Source organism: Camellia sinensis, chromosome 2 (genome assembly GCF_055761805.1).
Source record: "Camellia sinensis isolate YWXY chromosome 2, ASM5576180v1, whole genome shotgun sequence".
Classification (NCBI taxonomy): Eukaryota; Viridiplantae; Streptophyta; class Magnoliopsida; order Ericales; family Theaceae; genus Camellia; species Camellia sinensis.
Genome location: NC_138962.1, coordinates 65313680 through 65335054, shown reverse-complemented (window position 1 = coordinate 65335054; position 21375 = coordinate 65313680). Strand labels below are relative to the sequence as shown.

General features: G+C 38.7%; 1 pseudogene; it reads left to right on the top strand.

Annotated features, from left to right (window-relative positions):
- The first annotated feature begins 10893 nt into the window (after window positions 1-10893).
- LOC145813950 (disease resistance protein RPV1-like) lies at window positions 10894-19746 on the top strand (annotated as a pseudogene).
- The last annotated feature ends 1629 nt before the right edge of the window (window positions 19747-21375 follow it).

Below are 21375 nucleotides of genomic sequence, written 5' to 3'. Positions count from 1 at the left end.
ACAACATTCATTGACTCTGTAATAGTGTTCACATGTATATCAGGTATTTCTGACTTATAAGTCAGAAACCGATATGCACTACTATTATGCGCATAACCAATAAACACACAACCCACTATTTTTTGTCCTATCTTAGTATTTTTTGGAACAAGAACTTCTACCTTTTCCAAACACCCCCACACTTTTAAGTATTTGTAGAAAGGTGGTCGACCTTTCTATATTTCATAAAGAGTGCTGTTAGTTTTCTTACGGGGTATTCTGTTAAGAACATAATTAGCAGACAATATTGCTTCCCCCCCACACGTTTTGTGGTAAGCTTGAACTTAGGGAATTCATCATTTCTTTAAGGGTTCTATTCTTTCTTTCAGCAATTCAATTTTGCTGTAGAGAATAGGGTGTTGTATTTTGATGAATAATGTCATGTTGTGCACAAAATTCATTTAAAGGTGCATCATATTCACCACCCCTATCACTTCTAACCATTTTAATGGTTTTACCAAGTTGATTTTCAACTTTAGCTTTGTAGAGTTTAAACATTTCTCAGGCTTCATCTTTACTTCTAAGTAAATATACATAACAATATCTTGTACAATCATTGATAAATGTTATGAAATACTTTTTGCCTCCTTTAGTTTGAACAAATTAGGATCACATACATCAGTATGAATTAATTCTAAAGGTTCAATTTTTCTTTCGGCAGATTTAAATAAAGCCTTAATTAGTTTTGGTTTTACACAAATCTCATATTTGTGATTAGGATCAATTTCAAATTTTGGTATATAATCCGAATCAATTAGTCTGCGCAAAGTAGCAAAATTTACATGTCCTAATCTACCATACCATAAATTTTACTCAAGAATATAAGTAAAAGATGTGTTATTCTTATTAATATCAGGCTTTGGTACAATAGTCATTACATTCAATTTAAAGAGACCATCACTCATGTATCCCTTACCCACATATATACCACTCTTTATTAACACAAATTTATCAGACTCAAATACAAGCCTAAAACTATTTTTACTTAACAAAGAACCAGAAACTAAATTCTTTTGGATATCTGGTACATGCAGCATGTTGTTAAGGGCCAAATCCTTCCCCAATGTCATCTTCAAGATTACTTTCCCTTGTCCAGCCACAGTAAAAGTCGAAGAGGTTTCCATGAAAAATTGTTCACCATTGGCAGCCTTTGTAAGTAGTGAACATCTTTTTGTCCGCATAAATGTGTCGAGTTGCTCCTATGTCAACCCACCATTCTTTGGGATTTCTAACCAAATTAACCTCTAACACCACAGCAGAGAGATTGATGTCATTTACCCCATCAGAGATGTAATCAACTTGTATCACATTGGCTTGATTGGTAGTCTTTTTGCTTGTACTTTTGTGATCCTTCTTAAGTCATCGGTAATCAGAGGCACGTTATCCAGTCTTGCCACAGTTACAGCATACAGCTTTAAACTTTTTATTGCCATTGTTGTCGCCTTGTTTATGGCCATCTCCAGCAAACTTCCTCTTTTTGTTATGTGGTTTAGGCACATGTTCAACCACATTAGCCTTGGACTCAATGAGATTTTTACCATTCCTCTTTTCAGCCTTGCAGTTATCTTTCTCAATTCTTAAGCTTACAATTAATTCATCCATTGTCATCTCTTTGCGTTTATGTTTTAAATAAATTTTGAAATCTTTCCAAGCTGGTGGTAATTTTTCCACTAAAGTAGTGACTTAGAAAGACTCGCTAAGAGACATACCTTCAGTATGAATGTCATGCAAAATTAATTGAAAACTTTGAACTTGAGAAATTACCGTTCGGAAGTCTACCATAACAAAGTCCAGAAATTTACCGACAATAAATTTCTTTGTGCCGGCATCCGCTATCTTGTATTTTTTTTCCAAAGAATCTCACAATTCTTTTGCTGTTTTCAGAGGGCTGTAAATATCATATAGTATATTTTCTAGGCCATTGAGGATGTAGTTTCTACATAGCAAATTAGAATGTTTCTAGGCGTCTACAGCGGCAACAACTTGCCGATCACTTTCATCCTCTTTAAGCACTAGAGCCTCTTGTAGACGTCCTCGAACGTCCCGGGAGGATGAGTCCCCCCCGTTCTGTTCGTTTTGGGTTCACTACAGTTCGGACTCTCAAATTGTCACGGTTCTTAATCTGAACCAAAGAGTCCAAATCTGGCAAATCGTTTTGAGAAACAGATTTTTGAAAGAAGTGCCGAACATGGACTGCTTTGCCAGATACAGAGTCGTCACCTAAATATTTTTTATGGGGGAATTTAGAAAACCCTGACTCGGTGCCAAAGGCCACATGTCCGTCATCACCAAAGTTGCCTCGGCTCGAGAGCTTGGGTACGATTGGGGAAGGTCAGCTATGAGCACCCCCTCTCGCCCGATCCGAAGATCGGCCTCTACTAACCGTGATATCCGTTTTTGAAAATGTTATGTGTTCTTATTTCGGTTATTAGCCTAGATTTACTACATTATGCGCGCAGCAAACAAGTATAGACCAAATCTCCTAAATTGGAACAAAACATTGCATGTTTGTTTTGAAAATGGTTTGCTACTCGCAAGTAGGCTAAAATGCAAGTTTTGCCACCCTCAAGTGGGCTTTAGAAAATATGGTTTTGCCACTATCTAGTGAGCTTAAAACTCACAGCTTTAATACATTATTCCAATTTAGGTAATTCAACCTCCACCCATTGGCATTCAAGCAGTTATATCACATAAGCAAGTAGCCTCATGGTAAGCATGCTGTCATGGCAACACTCACACGCATGCAAGGATACTAAAACATAAATGCTCACCTAGTTAGTAATCATATGCATGATCCTAGTTCATGTTAAGATGGCTAATGCGACACAGGCAAAATGCAGCTAGAATAGGCTCGGCTAATCTAAACATGGCATATGATGATGCTACAACTAACACGTATTCAACTTGGAATTAAAATACAATGTAGTTAGTATGATGTGCCGAGCCCGGTGCATGCAAGACAAATGTATGGATGCACGCATGCATAGCATAAGGCATGCTAATTTAAATATGACCTAATACTAACCATCAAAAGCAGGTAAGTAAAAGGGAGAAAGAAGTGGGGGTTTGAAGACATGCACACACGCACCCACACTTATTACAAATTCACCCTCGCTCGGAGGGACCAAAAGAATAATACAAACCGAATAAGTAATTAACTACTCTAGCTAATTAAATATTACAAACCCTTAAGTAATTAAACAAATTAACTACGCTACTAAAGCAGTAAAACGGCCTCGGGAAAAGGGATGAATGCATGCTCGGATTGGCTTCGCTCGGAAATCCATCGCCATGCACAAACTGCCTCTGTTTACCCTGCTCTGCTCTTCTGAAAATTGCACAACTCCCAAGGAGCGCTCTATGGATATTGGGGAGCGTCACCGACCAAGTGGGATCATCATCGGCCATTTTGAAGTGGTCATCGACCATCCATTGAGCTCTCGGCCAAATATATTTGATCGGTCGGCAGTATATATGACCGGCCGGCCAAAAGTTCCTGCAGAAACCTGTTTGACAGCAGCAGAGGGCAGGCAAGGCATGGCAATGCGTTTTCAAAGCAATGTTTGCACCACCACCCTCCTTATCATGTTCATGACTCAAAGGAGGATGGTCCTCGACCCTCGGACCACCAATCGCGCATTTCGATGCGTGATGGCCCAAGAGCCAAGTTGTACAATTTCAATGGGATGAAATGCATACAAACAAACAAGAGGCCCAACCTCTATCATGGTGATTCAAGAGGCAAGGCATGCATGCCAATGTAATGCAACCTAGGCATGTGAGCTAAGTGTACAACATGATCATGCAAACAACAAAACCATGTGCAATAGGCACATGGACTAAACAAGTAAGTATGCAAGGCATATAACATCAATGTTAATGACACACATGCAACAACATGAAAGGCATAACACATGTAAATATGCAAAGCGACTTAACACAAGAAGCATGCCAAATGCAATGACACTTAAACATGCAACATGTTAATAGGCTAAGCACCTAAAAATACAAACATGTATAGCATGCAACAACATGCCAAAGGGATGGTCTTAAACTAATTTGGACAACCCTCTACTAGGTCCAAAACAGTGGCCAACATGCTCAAGAATGGAAGCCAAAACACATACAAATAGGCATGCATGCAAGGTCCAACACTTAGGCACATAGAGACAAATTTTAAGCACACTTAAAAAAGGAACAACATGGGCATATGGCATGCAATGTAAGCTCTGAAAATCATGTTAATGATGGTGCCAAAACAAGCAAACAAGACAAGCATAGCATACAACAAATTATCTAAAGCCTAAGGCTCACCAAAGAAGCATTGAAATACACTTAGTGCAACCACACATGGCATGAATTAAGTGACTGAAAATAGAGATGTGACATGCTAAAATGAGCCTCAAAACCCACCTAAATGGCATCTAAATGGCTTAAGTATGGAAGCATGCACAAGGGCCCAAACAAGGAGCATAAGACAACAACCTTTTAACACATTAAAGGGATACCAAATGCAAGCATATAGGCATGCCACAAGGACTGAAATAACATGACAAGTGATTCCAAACCACTGAAATGATGCAAGGATGGCATGCTAGAGGGGTCAATGCTCAAGGCATACAAGAGAGTTTGCATGGTAGCTATACAAAGAAAAGCATGGATGGCTCAAATGACCAAAAACAGTCCCTTGGCATACTAAAACAAGCATAAAAGCTTCACAAAGCAAGGCCAAAACACATGAGCATGGTAGTCTAAATGCTAGGCACATGTTGAGGCAAATCATGGCATTACAAGACAAGTATGCAAGGCAAGCATGATGTGTCTAAACCAAGTAAAAACAGTGCTATATCATGGAAAAATAAGCACAAATAACACTTAAGACATGGCCAACATGAACTCAAGAATGGTGCTCACACATGAGGCTAAAATGGCACATTTTGAAGACAACAAGGAGAGGGGATGACCCTCTCCTTCTTAGGACCTTAAACCACCATCCTCACCACTGAAATCCCTCAAGATTTCAGTGGTGAGGAGGCCCAAACAAAGTGGTCCTGGAGCTCACCAAAAATAGCACAAAATGGGGCCAAACAAGGCCTAAGAGGTGGTAAACAACCCCAAACACAAAAGTGACCTTAATGAAGTATCTTAAACACAAAAAAAAAAGAACTTTTTTATGTTATACACAAAGTCCAAATCAGCAAGCAAGACAAGCTAAAAGGGTGTGCAAAAACGGGGAATAAAGAGGGAAAAGGGGTTACCTTTGAAGACCAGCAAGAACCAGCAGCCTTTAGAACAAAAATGCAACCCTCAACCTCTGAAAACAAGCTCCAAGAACCTCCAAGTGATGATGGAAGTGTGTGGCTATGAAGTGGTGTGCAATAGCCCAAGAACAAGACCCTTTTGGACCCTCTAACCCACCCAAATGTAGAGAGAGAGGGAGATATAGAGAGAGAGTGATATATATATCTTATATATCAGATTTTTCCAACCCTCTAAAGGGGAGGCGAGGCCCTCTTTTTATAGAGAAACCAAGGGGGCAAAGCTTCTCTTAGAAGCTTTGAGTAAAAAGGCCAAGCTTCTCTTAGAAGCTTGAAGCAAAAGGGCCAAGCTTCTTGAAGAAGCTAGGCAAAGGGGTCAAGAGGTTCAAGCTTCTTCAAGAAGCTAAAAAAGGATCAAGCTTCTTGGAGAAGCTAAAAAAGGATCAAGCTTCTTGGAGAAGCTAAAAAGGGTCAAAAGGTTCAAGCTTCTTCAAGAAGCTAAAAAAGAATCAAGCTTCTTGGAGAAGCTAAAAAATGGTCAAGCTTCTTGGAGAAGCTAAAAAGGGTCAAAAGGTTCAAGCTTCTTGAAGAAGCTAAAAAAGGATCAAGCTTCTTGGAGAAGCTTAAAAAAAAGGGTCAAGCTTCTTGGAGAAGCTAAAAAGGGTCAAAAGGTTCAAACTTTCTCAAGAAGCTAAAACCAAGAGTTCAAAAGGTTCAAGCTTCCTCAAGAAGCTAAAACAGGGGGTTCAAAAGGTTCAAACCCCCCTCAAGAAAAGGTCTCGGCCAGAAAAAGTGACTAATCGGCCAACAAAGTTGGCCGACCGACCACAAAATGTGCCGACCGACCATCAGCAGTGCCGACCGGCCATCACCAGTGGCCGGTGGCAAGAAAACAAGGCCGGTGGCCTCAAGCCATGGCCGGTGAGGTGTGGGATGGCCTACAAGCTATTTCCCACCCTCAGAAGCAAAACAGTAAGTGTTTGATGTAAAACCAAACACAAAACAAACAAGTCGAGAGGTCTTGAGGCAAGGCGCGTAGCCGAAACCTCCGAGAACTCAAGACGAACACGAACAAGGATGATCATTGAGTGTTCAAACGATGACGTCCAAGTCTTGAGGACGGTCAAAAATGGGGTGTCTACACCTCTTCACAGAGAAATCGGGTAAGATTCAAAATTGTAAGATATAACAGTATTTTCTACTACTATCTTTTAAACTCGATGACATTAAATTTTTTCGATTTTTCTCCATGATTTATTAGAACATGAACATGGTTCTGGATAGGGACCGGAGTCGTTGTAACAATCAGAATTGGAGTACCACTTTCAGTTGCAGTAATCATAATATCTAATTACAAAAATCAGAAAAACCAAACCCAAAACACAAATTAATTTTGTAGTTACTAAAATCAGAAAATAAATTATAATACAAAATAATTTTATTTTCCCTAGTTATTAAAACCAGAAAAATATAATACTACACAATAATTTTTTGTAACACTACACAAATTAATATTCTGAAATTGTTAATAATAAACAGTATATTACTACTATTTGTCAAAGAAAATAAACAGTATATTACTACTATTTATCAAACAGTATATGACTACTATTTGTATTTTCCAACTAGAATATCACTTTGAAAAAGTACAGAAAATGAATACAATAAAGACACTAAAAAATATTCTGTCTTAAGATTGTTAGACAATCTTCACTGTATTAAGAATAAATTTGGTTTGTGTATTCAACAACAAACAGAATACACAACAAAAATTAAAAGAAAGAGTTTCCAAAATCTGTTTAATTACATAAACTAAACAGAAAATGGAAATAGAGAAGGAGTGAAGAAAATAAAATAAGAACAAAAAATACTTACAGAAAATATTTTCTTAGAGTGATCAAGTCCAGTTTTTAACACTGTCTCCTTAAGACAGATTTGTCTACTCTCGGGTGCTCACAGAATTTGGACGTCTATCTCCCAAGATAAAATAATCTTCAATGAATAGTAGCAGCACTACAAACTATTTGCACAACGAACACACATTGTGTTTATGCACTTTCTCACAGAAAAAATAATGTAGCAAAATGTAGAGAGTAATGACAGAATTAAGGACAAGAATTTTTTATTTTATTTTTATTTTTTTGTGAAATACAAAATGAAGGACTTGTCTATTTATAGGTATAGAGGTGGCTTTTCAGATTTGAATTCAACAGGTAGCAAACCTGTTTGAATAGGTACAAATCTGTTTGGTTTTGAATTGAACAGATAAAAACCTGTTCGGATTTAAATTAAACAGGTAGGAACCTGATGGGTTTGAACTGAACAGATATGAATATGTTCGGACAAAGATGCAAAGCAAAATTATTTTGAATTTTTTTTCCAAACTGAAATTTGAAAACAAAAACCGGACATAATTTATTTTCCAAAAAATAAAAATAAATTCAAATATTTTTTATCCAAAACGATAAGTATTGAGTCGGACAAGCCCAACCCAACCTCACACCACGCACCCGCACCCAAGCCCACCTGTAACAACCCCGACCTCTGATTAATGCTAATCCATGATTAAATAAGCCTAATATGTAATTAAGATGAAATCCTGAGTTAATTATTTTTGCATTGCATTATTTGTGTCTTTATCTGCCCTAACAAGAATATATATTTGAAATTCTGTTATGTTTTGCGAATTAAAGGCCTTACAGGCATCTGATCACAAAATTGACTTGGTATATGTGTTATTTGGAATTTTTAAAACATTATGGTAAGTTCAATTGAAATTCGATTCGGAACGATTAAATTAGAATAAATTAATGCCCAATTAATTAGTTGATCAATAAACTAATCAAGCCATTAGCCAAGCCTATATAAGGCTCCCATGTGTGCCTTCGCCCATTCTTGTTTCTTCATCTCAACACATTTTAAGCTCACACACACAAACAAAACGTGGGAGAGAGAGAGATAGAAGGGAATTGAGATCAAAAGCTAAGAATAAAGAGGATTGCTAAGAATTTTTGGAAATTTACAAGGAATTTGGGAGTTGAAGCTTCTTCACTTACGCAATTTAGATTCTAGGTATGCGTTCAGTCTACAACTTTGTAATGTAGTTGATTAATGTATGGAAACAAGTGAATTAGGTGAATTCATAAGGGAATTGAGCTAGAATCGAAGAAAGCTAAGTCATTCCATACATGCATGCATATTTCATAGCATTTGGAAGTTGTTTTTAAAGCTTTCCCCACATGCATGTTGTGATTCTAGTATGGATTGAAGAATTCATAACATTTCTCACCATTGGACCTCATTTGATCATGTTTTGGAGGCTATGAACTCAAATGAATACATGCATGTCATGTTCATATCATGCTCTTGCATTTCAAGATGAATTTGCTCAATTGTCAAGCTTATGGGCCTTGATATCATGAAATGATCTTTAATTCTCAATGATTTTCAAGTTTAGACAAGTTTTCTTAAACTTTGGCCCAAAAGAACATGATTTGTGGTTTTGAATTTGAGTTTTGAAGCTTAAAGGCAGTTCTAGAAATTCTAGAATTCACACTATCCGCTCAAGCGAGAAAAGTGTCGCTTGAGCGTGAAAATCGAGCTCCCAGAAGTTTTATAAAATTTTACAAGTTGCTCGAGCGACCAAAGTGGCACGCGAGCGAGGACCCTTTTACTCAGTCTTTCGCTCGGGCGACCGTTGAGCAGGAATTTCACACAACCAGTACTTTTGCCAAGTTTGCAAACCGCTTGAGTGACGGAAACTAAGCTCGAGCGACCACCCTTATTTTTGAACCCCTACTCGAGCGAAGGAAGTTGCGCTCGAACGGAGACCCTATTTTCTGTAACTTTTGATTAACTCTTTTAAGTGCATATTTGCATCCTCATGCCACTCCAAGTGTTCTTAGGCACTATATGGACTCACATAGTCATGAAATAAGCTAGAAACACATAAAGAGAATTGAATTAAAATGAAATAGTGCTTCAATTGTGCTTTTGTAATGTGTTTTGTTTAGGTGGACGTCCGAAGCTTAGTGACAACAACAACCACTGTGAGTAATAACTCTGTAAAGTTATGTTTAACTTTAATTATTTTCTAATGATATGAAATGGTCAATTTTCTGAAATGCTATGTTTTGAATGAATGAATAATTGTCCAAATTTCTGAAATGTATTCGTGACATCCTTAGTATCATATGATATGCATCCCAATTATGGGTCATCGAAAACGTCTCTATACACAAGAGTCATCGGAATACCTTTACGACCGTCCCAATTATGGGTAATCGGAAACGTCTCTATGCACAAGAGTCATCAGAATACCTTTTGCTCATCCCTTTATGGGTCATTGGACTGCCATCATGGCAGCCCCTTTGTGGGTCATCAAAAATGTCTCTATGCACATGAGTCATCAGAATGCCCTTTACGCCCGTCCCTATATGGGTCATCAGATTTGTTAACGCTAATGGATGTGCCACGTACTATGATGAGAAATATACGAACTTTGAATACGAATGCAACTATGTGTATGAACCTGTTTCTGCTTTGACGACGAAACATGTATATGAATCTGTTTTTGATATGAAATCTAATTATGCATATGGTTCTGTTTCTGATAAAAATCTACTTCTGATATAAACTCTGATTACTGACTCTGTGATGGATATCATTCATTAAAACCCTTTACTTTGTTATTATTCACTGGGCACTAGCTCATTATTTGTTATTATGTATATAGGTGAGCAGGTACGTGACCATGCCCAGAGTTAATGGCCTAAGATTCTATTTTGTCAGCCAGCCATTGTGCCTCCAAGGAGGTTCCCTTTTGTGAGCAAGTCAAGTCTAAATGGCATATGTTTAAGATCTTGTCTTCTTGAAGTATGAACAAGTTTTCTATTATATATATATTGGGCTAAATCCCTTTTGGATACTTTGTATTGGATGTGACGTAAGACCTACATTATGACATCACGTATATTTGTAAAAGGTTCAAATTTTCTGTCCCATATATGTCTGCACAGCTCTATGGACTATGTATATTTCGTATATTTATTTCTGCCGCCCCTAATTATATGTTATTCTGCTAAAAGGCCTTTGGTAATCCAAGGATTACTGCCCGGTTATGACGCTAAACCTATAGGAGCGTATTTGGGTTGTGACACCAGCCCAGCCCAGCCCGGCCGATCGGACAGACGACAGCACGCATATGTTTATTTTAGGTCCAATGGGTCTAGCTCACTTTGCTCATGACTTCCCCCCCTACAAAACTTGAGTGCCCTTGGGGCCTACCCTAAGTTCCAAACACAAACCTTATAAACCCACACCAAGTTTTCCCATCAAAGCAATGTGGGACAAACTTTAACCCCATTCTTTATGGAAATTTCACCAAAAACCCCATTTCCATGGAGCTCACTTTGGCTTCAATTTCCCATTCACCCAATAATGGTTTTGAGCAACCAAATATACTACCTGAATTACAACGCATCATAGAACGCTTTACCACCTAGACCTGCTAACTTTAACGTATGGATCCCATCAAAAAAATAGACTAAAGTTTAGGAAAAATTAGTTTTATTTTTTCCAAACCATTTCATACAATATGGGGGGAATAGGGAAGACAACCATTGCCAAAACCATTTATAACTTGAACTTTGAAAGTTTCGAATATACTAGTTTCATTGTAAATATTAAAGAAGCTTTAAAACAACCAAATGGTTTGGTTCGTTTACAAAGACAACTACTTTGGGATATTTTGAAGGGGAAGAAGCAAAAAATAAGCAGTGTTGACAAAGGAATCATGAAGATTAAAGATGCTATATGTTGTAAAAAGGTTTTAGTTGTTCTAGATGATGTGGATCAGTTGGATCAACTAAATGCAGTATTTGGGATGCTTGAGTGGCTTTACCCCAAAAGTAAAATTATCATAACAACTAGAAATGAGAGATTGCTAAAGGCTTATGAATCGTGTAACATGTTCAAGGTCAATGAATTTGATAGTAAAGAATCACTTCAGCTCTTTGAACAAGACCATCCAATTGAAGAGCACTCACAAAGTGTACTACAACACTGTGGAGGGCTTGCATTGGCTATTCAAGTATTGGGTTCCTCTCTCCGTAGCAAAAATGTAGAGGTATGGGAAAATGCATTGGAGAAATTGGAAGCAAGCCCTAATAATCATATCCCGAAAAAACTGGCTGTAAGCTATGAGTCTCTGCAAGATGATATAGATAAGAAACTATTCCTCTATATTGCTTGTGTTTTTTATTGGGAAGGACAAGGAATGTTTGGTTAAAATACTAGATGAATGCGATCTCTACCCAACAATTGGAATTCATAATCTCATCGATAGATGTCTCATTACAATTGAAAATGGCAAAAAGTTAATAATGCATCAATTATTCCAAGAGATGGCAAGAGAAATTATTCACAAAGAATCGCCCGAAATATCGGGGAAACGGAGTATACTATGCCATCAAAAGGATTCCTTTTATGTCTTGAGTGCAAAAACCGTAAGAAATATGCCCTAATATATTTTTATTATTTTTTTAAGGATTGTTATCTATATGGGTAGGTTTATGGTATGTGCCTGTAACTTAATGATTATTATTTTGATATCAGGGTAACAGATCCAATATGGCATACCAAGGCAATTCACCAAAACAGCGTCGTATCGGCTTCCTCTCTTAGCAACCAATAGCCAGTGCGTTAACAAAAAAATTTCCTGTACCAGATGAAGTAAACTTGACAACCGATGCATTTGCAACGATGCAAAAACTAAGACTACTGTAGTTTAATTATATGCAACTCAATGGATGCTATAAAGAGTTCCCTAAGGAGTTGAGATGGTTGTGTTGGCATGGATATCCTTTGAAATCTATACCTAGCGATTTTAATATGGAGAGCCTGGTTGCTCTTGAGATGCAAAATAGCAACTTGACAAGAGTTTGGAAGGGAACCAAGGTATGATCATAGTTTGTAGTGAATCTTGTAGTTTGATTTGTATTTGCAAGAACTAATTTTCCTTTCTTTCCTACTTATCTTCTTTTTTTCCGCTTACAGTTTCTCAGATTGTTGAAATTTTTGAACCTTGGTTACTCCCATAGCCTTACCAGAACTCCCGACTTCTCAGGACTCCCTAGTCTCGAGAGACTAGTGCTTAAGTATTGTGTAAGTTTAGTTAAGGTTCATGAATCCATTGAAGGCCTAGAGAAACTTGTTTGTTTGAATCTACGAGGCTGCAAAAGTCTTAGGAAGCTTCCAAGAGAAATTGGTGGGCTAAAATCCCTTGAGAAACTCATTCTCTCTGGTTGCTCAAATCTTGAAAGTTTTCCAGTGGAGCTCGAGAAATTAGAATCTCTAACGGTACTACATGCTCATAAAATAGCTATAATTCAATCATGCCTTACCACTTGAAAGGGGGATTCTTGGCCCTTCCTTTTTTGGTCAATGGCAAAAAAACTAAGCAAGAATTTGAATTTACCATTGCTTTCTTCACCTTGCACTTTAGTAAAATTAAGAATTAGTGAGTGCAATCTGTCAGACGAATCTATACCAAGGGACTTTAGTGGCCCTATCTTCGTTATTGGAATTGGATCTAAGCCTAAATCTGATTTCGAGCTTTCCTGAGAGTATCAGGAACCTTACTATGCTCAAGTCCATTTATTTAGATACATGCAGGAGTCTCCAATCACTTCCAGAGCTTCCATCGAGTCTGAAGGAAATTATTTTAATTGATTGCATGTCACTGAAAAGAATGATAATGCTTCCAAGACTGTTGAAATCTCTAGACTATGCTTATAAATGGTTGCAATAAACTAATTAAGGTTGATGGCTTGTTCAAGTTAGAACCCATGAGAAACTTAGATGCAAAAATCATCAAGAAGTTGGGTTTGGTTGACTTGAATCCTTGGGAAACATTGAAGTGGAACTATGCAATAACCTGACATTCACTCGAGAGAAAGGTCCCCTCCAGGTGCTCTACATCTCTCTCTATATATATAATATCATAAATTCTAGTTAACATTATGATTTCCATGGCACAGGGTCTCTTTGAATTTGGTATATTTAGCACTTTCTTTCCTGGGATTGGGCTTCCGGATTGGTTCAACAATAGATGTATTGGGCCCTTGATATCTTTCACTGTGCCTTTGCTTTTTAATCTTGAGATCCAAGGATTGAGTGTTTGTGTTGCTTATGTATGTTTTGACTATCATGAAGCTAGGGACTTTAATGATTTTTATATCAAAATTAGTAATAAGACCAAGGGTCTAGAGTGGACTTATGGACCAATGTTCTATGGCAATGAACAAGAAGATATGATATGGTTAAGCCACCGGAATGTTGGTAATCAGTTTGAAGGTGGTGATGAAGTGAATGTTTCAATGGTTGTGGGGCTTGGTTTTCTGGTGAAGGAGTGTGGAATTGACCTTGTGTATGATCAAGAAGAAAAGTGTACCCAATCGAACTGTGGAAAAGAATTAATCCGACATAGCACATATCCTTATTATTAGAATGTCATAGACAAAGATTTGTCACCATTTCAGAGGGGCAAAGGTGTGTAAGTCCTCAGCCATTATGATCTATATCTAGACTTATATCCCCCTCCTCAAAATCCTCCAAGTGATCGCTAGGATGATCCCATCATCTACGACCCTTCAATTTGGTGCCCCATTCTAGATACAAGTATGTAGTCTGTGACTTTGTACAGCTCACCATTTGATTCAAGGATTAAGAATATCCCACCTCAGAAATAATCTGAAATTAACCTTTCCTTTAAGTAGTGAAAGATATCAAATAGTTACAATTTGGTGTTGCAATAACTTTTATAGCAAATATATGTTTGGCAAACTGAGTTGAGCATCTTCTAGTTTCTAGTTTTGACAGCAAGGGATATTTTTTTTTGAAACGGACTCAGAGATTTAAAGAATAGCCATTCACATGTATTTATGTAAAGCTTTGACACTTTGGTGATATATATTTTTGTAGATGAAGAAGAAGACAACAATGAAGGAAATGATAATGACGAGGAGGAATTCTAAAATATCATATTTGATATTGAAATATGCAGATAGGAGTTATTCCTTCCTCATTGGCATGGAATTGGTTCTACTTTTGTCTGTTATCCCAGGATTCGGGTTGGTGGCCTTATTTCTGAAATTAGATTTGAGGTTTTCCTTTATGTAGCTAATCACAATGTGTGAGTGTATTTAGCAGAAGTAAATGTTTTTATTGGTATTGAAGTAACTGCTCATGATGCCACACTTTTTTGTTAATATTCTCATATAAGGAAAATTTCAGTGATGGTCCAATGGTTAGTCATCAGCCTTGAAGAACGTTTAAAATATTTATGAAAAGTGTATAGAAATAGGTAAATGTGTTCAAGTTGTAGAGGAGGCGTTCAGTGCAAGTAGTGATTTGTAACAACCCTCGTCACTGTTTACCGAATAACCACCGTTTACCGTTAAACTAAACTGATTATAACTGATAATCGAACTGAATGAAATACTGAACTGACTGACTGAAATTTGTAACTGAAGTGATTGAGTATCTGTTTGAATTGCATTCTATCTGTTGATTGTTATTTAATCTGTTGGTATTTTAGTGTTTAAACTGCTAATTGAAGGCCTTATCGGCGGCCGAATTAGAAACCGATTGGTGTTTTATGATCGTCATAGTTAATGTGATTTTATGGTAGATTCATTGAAAAACTGATTAGGTATGATTAAATTAGATTAAATATTGATCAATTGCATAGTTGGACTTATTTACCGAACTAGCCTCGTAGTGGCCCACTACCTCAAACCTTTTGAGCCTTATTACACTTAATGCATTTGATTAAAACAACATTTCATTAGCCTTTGTGTTGCCTCAACCGACCAAGGAAGAGAGTTAGAGAGAGAGAGAATTGTTCTTGTTGATTTAACTTGAGATCTTGAAGAATTGAAGGAGTTTTGTACAATTGAGCGTCTCTATCTTAAATACAAGACTTAGGTAAGAGAATTCAACCTTTATTGATGTATTTGAGCTTGATTCTTGCATGGTTATGTCAAAATTGAATGTTGAGCCATGAATTAGTTCTAGCATGTTGAAATAGAGCATAATTCATGCATGCATGTTAGTATTGTCGCATTTTGAGGTTGATTACATGGACATTAGTACATGCATGCTCATATTGTTGCTATAGACCATGTTTTCATCTGGTTTTGAAAAGAAATGAGCTCGTTTGAACAAGCTTTGGAGCTTTAATTTGGTTTAAAATTCATGCATGTTTGCATGTTCATCTTGTGCTTGAAAATGGTTTGAATTTGAGTTTGCATTAAACACCCTTGGGCTTGATTTCTCAAATTGAGCTTCGAACCATGTTATTCTATGTGTTTATAAATGTTTTCCAGAAAATGAGCCCAAGAGGATTGGTTTTGATGCATTTGAATGTGAGTTTGAGCTTGGAGGTGCAATCTGGAATTCCCAGATTTTGCACTCCCGCTCGAGCGGGGAAAGTTACGCTCGAGCGTGGAATCCGAGCATCCAGTATCTCTGCACTGTTTTACAGTCCGCTCGAGCGAAGGATTGGGCGCTCGAGCGGAGTCATGTGTCTCAAGCTCGAGCGGGTGTCGAGCGGAGATTTCACCCATCCAGTACTTTTACAGTACGCTCGAGCGGGAAAGTTTACGCTCGAGCGTGTACCTTTGTTGCATGACCGCTCGAGCGGGGAAACCTGCGCTCGAACGGGACTCTGTTTTTTCTGAAAATTCTGAAACTGTTTTCTGATTACATCTTTGCATCCTCATCCCATTCTAGGCATTCTTAGGCCTAGTTTAAGACATCTTATTGAGGATATAGATGTAGAACACACCGAGGCATATTAGGGATTAAGTTGTTATATTTCCCAACTGCGTAGCTTAGTGTGTGTTCAATCTGTGAACTGTGTAGGGTTGGCGACTGGGGAGACACGCTCTAGCATACTGTAACCCAAACTCTGTGAGTAACGATTGTGTAAAGATATGTTCATAAGTGAATATCTTCTGAACAACTGAACTGTACTGTTTTCTGAACTGATTACTGTTAATTGAATGAATGTATGTCCTATATTCTGAACTGTATTGTGGCATCCTTAGCACCTACTGTTTACTGTTACTGCGACAGAATTCTCTGTCGGTTCCCTTGTGGAACCACTACTGTTTACTGACTGATGGCCATCATTACTGTTCGGTCTTTAAGACCTACTGTTTACTGCTATGTTAATGGATGTACCACATATGACTGAATAACTGTTCTGACTGAAAGACTTATTTGTTTAATGAACTGTTTTCATTACTGTAAGGACATTCATTCTTAAACCTCTTTACGCATTATGTTATTCACTGGGCTTTAGCTCACTGCTCATATATATATGTAGGTGTACAGGCACCAGACCGCGGCTAGGAGCGTCAGGGTTACTCCAGTTTTGTCAAGCCAGCCTATGTGCCTCACTGCGAGGTTCCGAGCCTATTGTGTTAAGGCTTAGGGGCGTTTTACAATTCCCCCTTCTGTACCGTCCTACTGTTCTGTATAGACTGCATGTTTACTGTACTGTTATCAAGGGATTAGGTCCCTGTACTGTGTGACTGTAAATTATTGTATAGACTGTACTGTTTGTATGTATGAATGCATGAAAAAAATTTTTGGCATGCAGACTGTCACAGCTCAATGGACATTATTTATTTACTGTATTGGCTTCCGCCAGGCCTTGTACTCTGTTTTACTGTATTACTGTTCTGCAGGCTTTCGGTAATCTCGGATTACTGGCCGGTTACGGTGCTAAACCCATAGGGCCGGGTTTGGGTCGTGACATGATTAGAGAGACAAAACTATACTAATGGTCCAACAATGATGGGATGATTGGAATGTGAGCAGCTTGGTGAGGGTGAAGCAAGCAGCTCAAGCAAAAATGAATGGTAATGCACAATTGGGCAGCATCTCCTCCAAAATCTCAATAATCCTATTCTAGACCTTGAGAAGTTGGGTCATATTTATAGGTTTTTCCTTGGTACCAAGAGGTCACTAAGTGGCCAAATAGAGAGAAGACAGATGTCCCTAAGGATCACATAGAATATTCTTCTTTGAGCCACCAGGCTGAAGGTGCCACGCGTCCTTCCGTATGTACTGTGTACTATCTGTTGGCACAGATGCCTCAGCAAGTGTAGTTACAACAGGAGTGTTTTTCGCTGCAACTACCTTTTGAGCCTCAGCAAGTGCAATTGTGACAGGAATGTTTGCCGCTGCACTTGCCTTCTCAACTCAAACCTCAGCAACTGCACTTGCAGCAAGAAATCTTACTATTGCACTTGCCTTCTCAGTTCTATTTGGCTAATACATGCATTCTCATGACTTCATAGCCTGTTATCAGCCATGTTCTTGTTCACCTCAGCGAAACCTCCACCCTTAGCTATCTAACCACAAACTTCCCAACTTCCCAAGGTGAAGGTCACGACCAAGCCTGCTATCAGCCATGCTGTGCCTTAATACTAAGCCCAAGGGGCTTCCTTGGTCCTGCCTGTGCAATTAGTCCTGCCTGTGTAACCAAGACAGATCCATGACCTGGGTAAATAGAAAGGGAATCCTTCGCAGGATTACTGCTATATACTGGTATTTGTGGGCCTACTATCAGCTCCAACCAGTATGCCTTGGGGCCTGCTATCAGTGCCAAGCTAACGAACTTTGGACCTACTATTAGCCCTAGGCTAGTAATGCCTTGGGGCCTACTATCAGCGCCAAGCATTAGCCTCTACTTGTGGAGGGGAAGCCTCTCTCAAAGGCTACTATCACCTTGGCGGGATGTTCTCTCTTCAACTTAGTTGCTGCGCGTAGGAGTGTGCGCAGTGCGGTTCGGACAGTTTGAGAGTAAAATTACAAACCAAATGGCAAGTTAGTGGATTAGTGGATTGACAATTTGCACTTTGGGTGATTTTTGACGGATTGGCGGATTGAATAATATTCTAACTAATTATCATACATTTGCATAATATGTAACGCTAATTTGTGTAATATTTTTTAGATACATAACACAACGTAATTTTACATAATATGTTTCATTTATACAACCACCAATTTGTAATAAATTTCATATCTTAAATCTCTCTTATACTCGTTTTTACATTGATATTTAATTGGAAGTTAAAAAATATATATGTTTTAATTATAGCGAAGCGTTTTAACTATAGCGGGCGAAGAGGTTCGGTTAGCAGATTATAAATTTTAAAGTTTAAACCGCGGTTAGCGGTTAGAGCAGTACGGATTGATACGGATCGGTGCGGCTTTAGTAGATTTGGCGGTATTTTGCACAACCCTAGCTATGGCAATCATTTCCCACTGCAAGTTCAGATGGCACGACCGACAATATAAGAGATGGTGGCATTGACAAAATGCCTCCATAACTTGGTTGCTGTAAGTGTTGCCTCCGCAACTTAGTTGCTTTGGTTTTCTCTTTCCTTCTGCAACTTCAGGTGGCGGCGGAACCAACAATACTTAGAATGGCGGCTGCACCGATAATACTTGGAATGGTGGCGTTGAGACAGAGTATCTCTTTAACTTGACCGCTGCAAGTGTTGCCTCTGTAACTTAGTCACTTCGGTTTTCTCTTTCCCTCAACAACTTTAGATGGCAGCAGAACTGACAATATTGGAAATGGCAGCACTGAGGCAAAGTGTCTCAACAACTTGACCGCTGCAAGTGTTGCCTTTGCAATTTCACTTAGACATTTTCCTTCGTGGAGTCTGTTCAGACCTTTTGGACCTACTTCGGCTCACTGTTGGCCCACTTCTCTTGGGCTTTAGCCCATGCTCCTTAGCCATTCCTGGTCGCCTTAAAGGGGCAACCTCAGCACTTAGGCCCATACTTAATTTGAAGTTTAATTTCTAACCCTCTATACGAGTATATGTAAATATATTGGGATTACAACTAAGTTGACTTTTTCGTTACCTTGATGATAGCCCGGTAAGACTGGTGGAAAGATAAAAATTTGCTATTGTATAAACCCAGGGGAGGATTATGAAGGGGCTAGAAGGTCATTCTCTCTCTCTCTCTCTCTCTCTCTCTCTGTGTAAAAGGTTAATAGTGTGATTGCCATGGCATTGGGGCTGCATGAATTCAGCACATCATTTCTTGTGATCAAGGTTCTGGAAAAAAAGCAAGGGGTCCAGGATGTCTTTTAACATGTCTTCACTTTCCAGCCTTAAGCTCCAAGGCTCGACTATGTTCATGGTATACATACCTTGCAACTAGGAATGCAATGAGGAACTTCACATCGAAATTAGAAATGAGTCCTAAGGAGAAAGTGGATCTATGCACCAAAGCTCGCCACCATTGCAGAACCCAACAAACTTATGATGTAGTCCCATTGGAAGCTCAGAATCAGTTGGAAGGTGGTGACCAGGTGAATGCTTCATTCAAGATGAATGCTGACATCTGTGGATGAAGAAATGTCGAGTTACACGACAAGGAAGAGGAAGGAGAATACCCCATCAAATAGTGAAAGTGTAATCCAAGCCAAAACTGCCTATCCTTAAGAGAAGGTTGTTATTGAGATTACCCAATTTGTAGTGTATGAATTTTGACATTGTATGTCTTACAATGCTCCAGTTGTTTTAGTTTGAGTGTTGTGAAAAGTTCTAATCACTTTTTGGATCTTCTATTTTATGGACTTGCTTGCAATATACTACTCTTTAATCTTTATAGGGTTAAACGGACGCTCGCTCCGTCTCACCGAATCACTTTCACTGACGCCGACCATTGCCAATGAACTCAAATGTCTCTCTCTCTCTCTCTCTCTCTCTCTCTCTCTCTCTCGAATATCTTATTCTTGGAGGATTTCTTCGAGGGTTTTGTCCACCATCGACGAATTGATCGACCAAAAAGGTTAGAAACCAGTCTCCACCCCCATCTGTCTCCTTTTTTTCCTTCTTTTCCATGCCTTAATTTTTTTTTTTTTTTAAAAAGAATAAGATTTCCAAGGAATCCAACTTGAAGATGAGGGTTAATCAACCACTACTAACCAATAAACGCTGGACTTGGGTATTCATATGGTTCTACAGTACCCATTCATACACCAAAAACTTTTCTCAGCTTTGAAATTCATAAACAACTATGGGGACATATTTTGTGAATGACAACATGTGGCCAAGGTGATGCCAAAGTGTCAACCGAGGCGCCACGTGGCTTGATTATGTACCGAGATGATCTCGGCTAGGCCGAGGTTATCTTTGGAGATATCGGAATCCGAGATGAGCGGATAAGAGATAGGAGTCCTAGAATGGGAGAGGACCTCAGTCTGGATATAGATAAAGCTCTTAGAGAGTTTATCTCTATCTAGCTAGGAGTCCAAGATGAGCATTGAGCCAAAGTCCATTGAAACTAGGCTTCTATGGGGATCAGGTTAGTGCTGGCTATAAAGGTAAGGCATCCTCGTGGGTTTAAGGTATACTTTTTATGCTCTATCTAGTGAGTTAAGCACTATTGGCTATATGTGAGAGATAATTACTAACTTGGTCGTCAAAGTATCCCCGGGTGGACGAACCACCACCGGATTCTTATTTTTCTGTAACAAGTTGTTCGGGCTTAATCTATACTGCCAGTGCTCTCCTGCTGAGTTTTCCTGTTTGGTTGTGTGGTCAAAAATCAACACCCACAACTTGGTGCCATCTGTGGGAACATAAGGAGAATAGATAGCCAATAATGGGTAGAAAGAGAAGGTCGAGGACGACATCCCTAGTGGTAATGACAAGAACGTCGATCCTAATGTGGAGAAGGAGAACTGTAATGAAGGACCTCAGGATTAGAATCCCAGGGAAAAAGACATCAACAAAGAGGGAGACGTACCGAAAAAAACATGTCAAGGTGGGTATCACAATGAAAGAGACCTCCAGGTATGGAAAGATAGATGCCTGAGGAGGGACGGCGAGATGAAGGGAATGGAAAACAAGTTGGCAGACCTACAATCGATTGTCAATTTCATGATGCAGTACAATGTCATGCAACCACCGTTTTCATTAGAGGACACGCCGATTCTAGCGGCCAAGAACGATGCCCAGAAAATGGGACAGAAAGC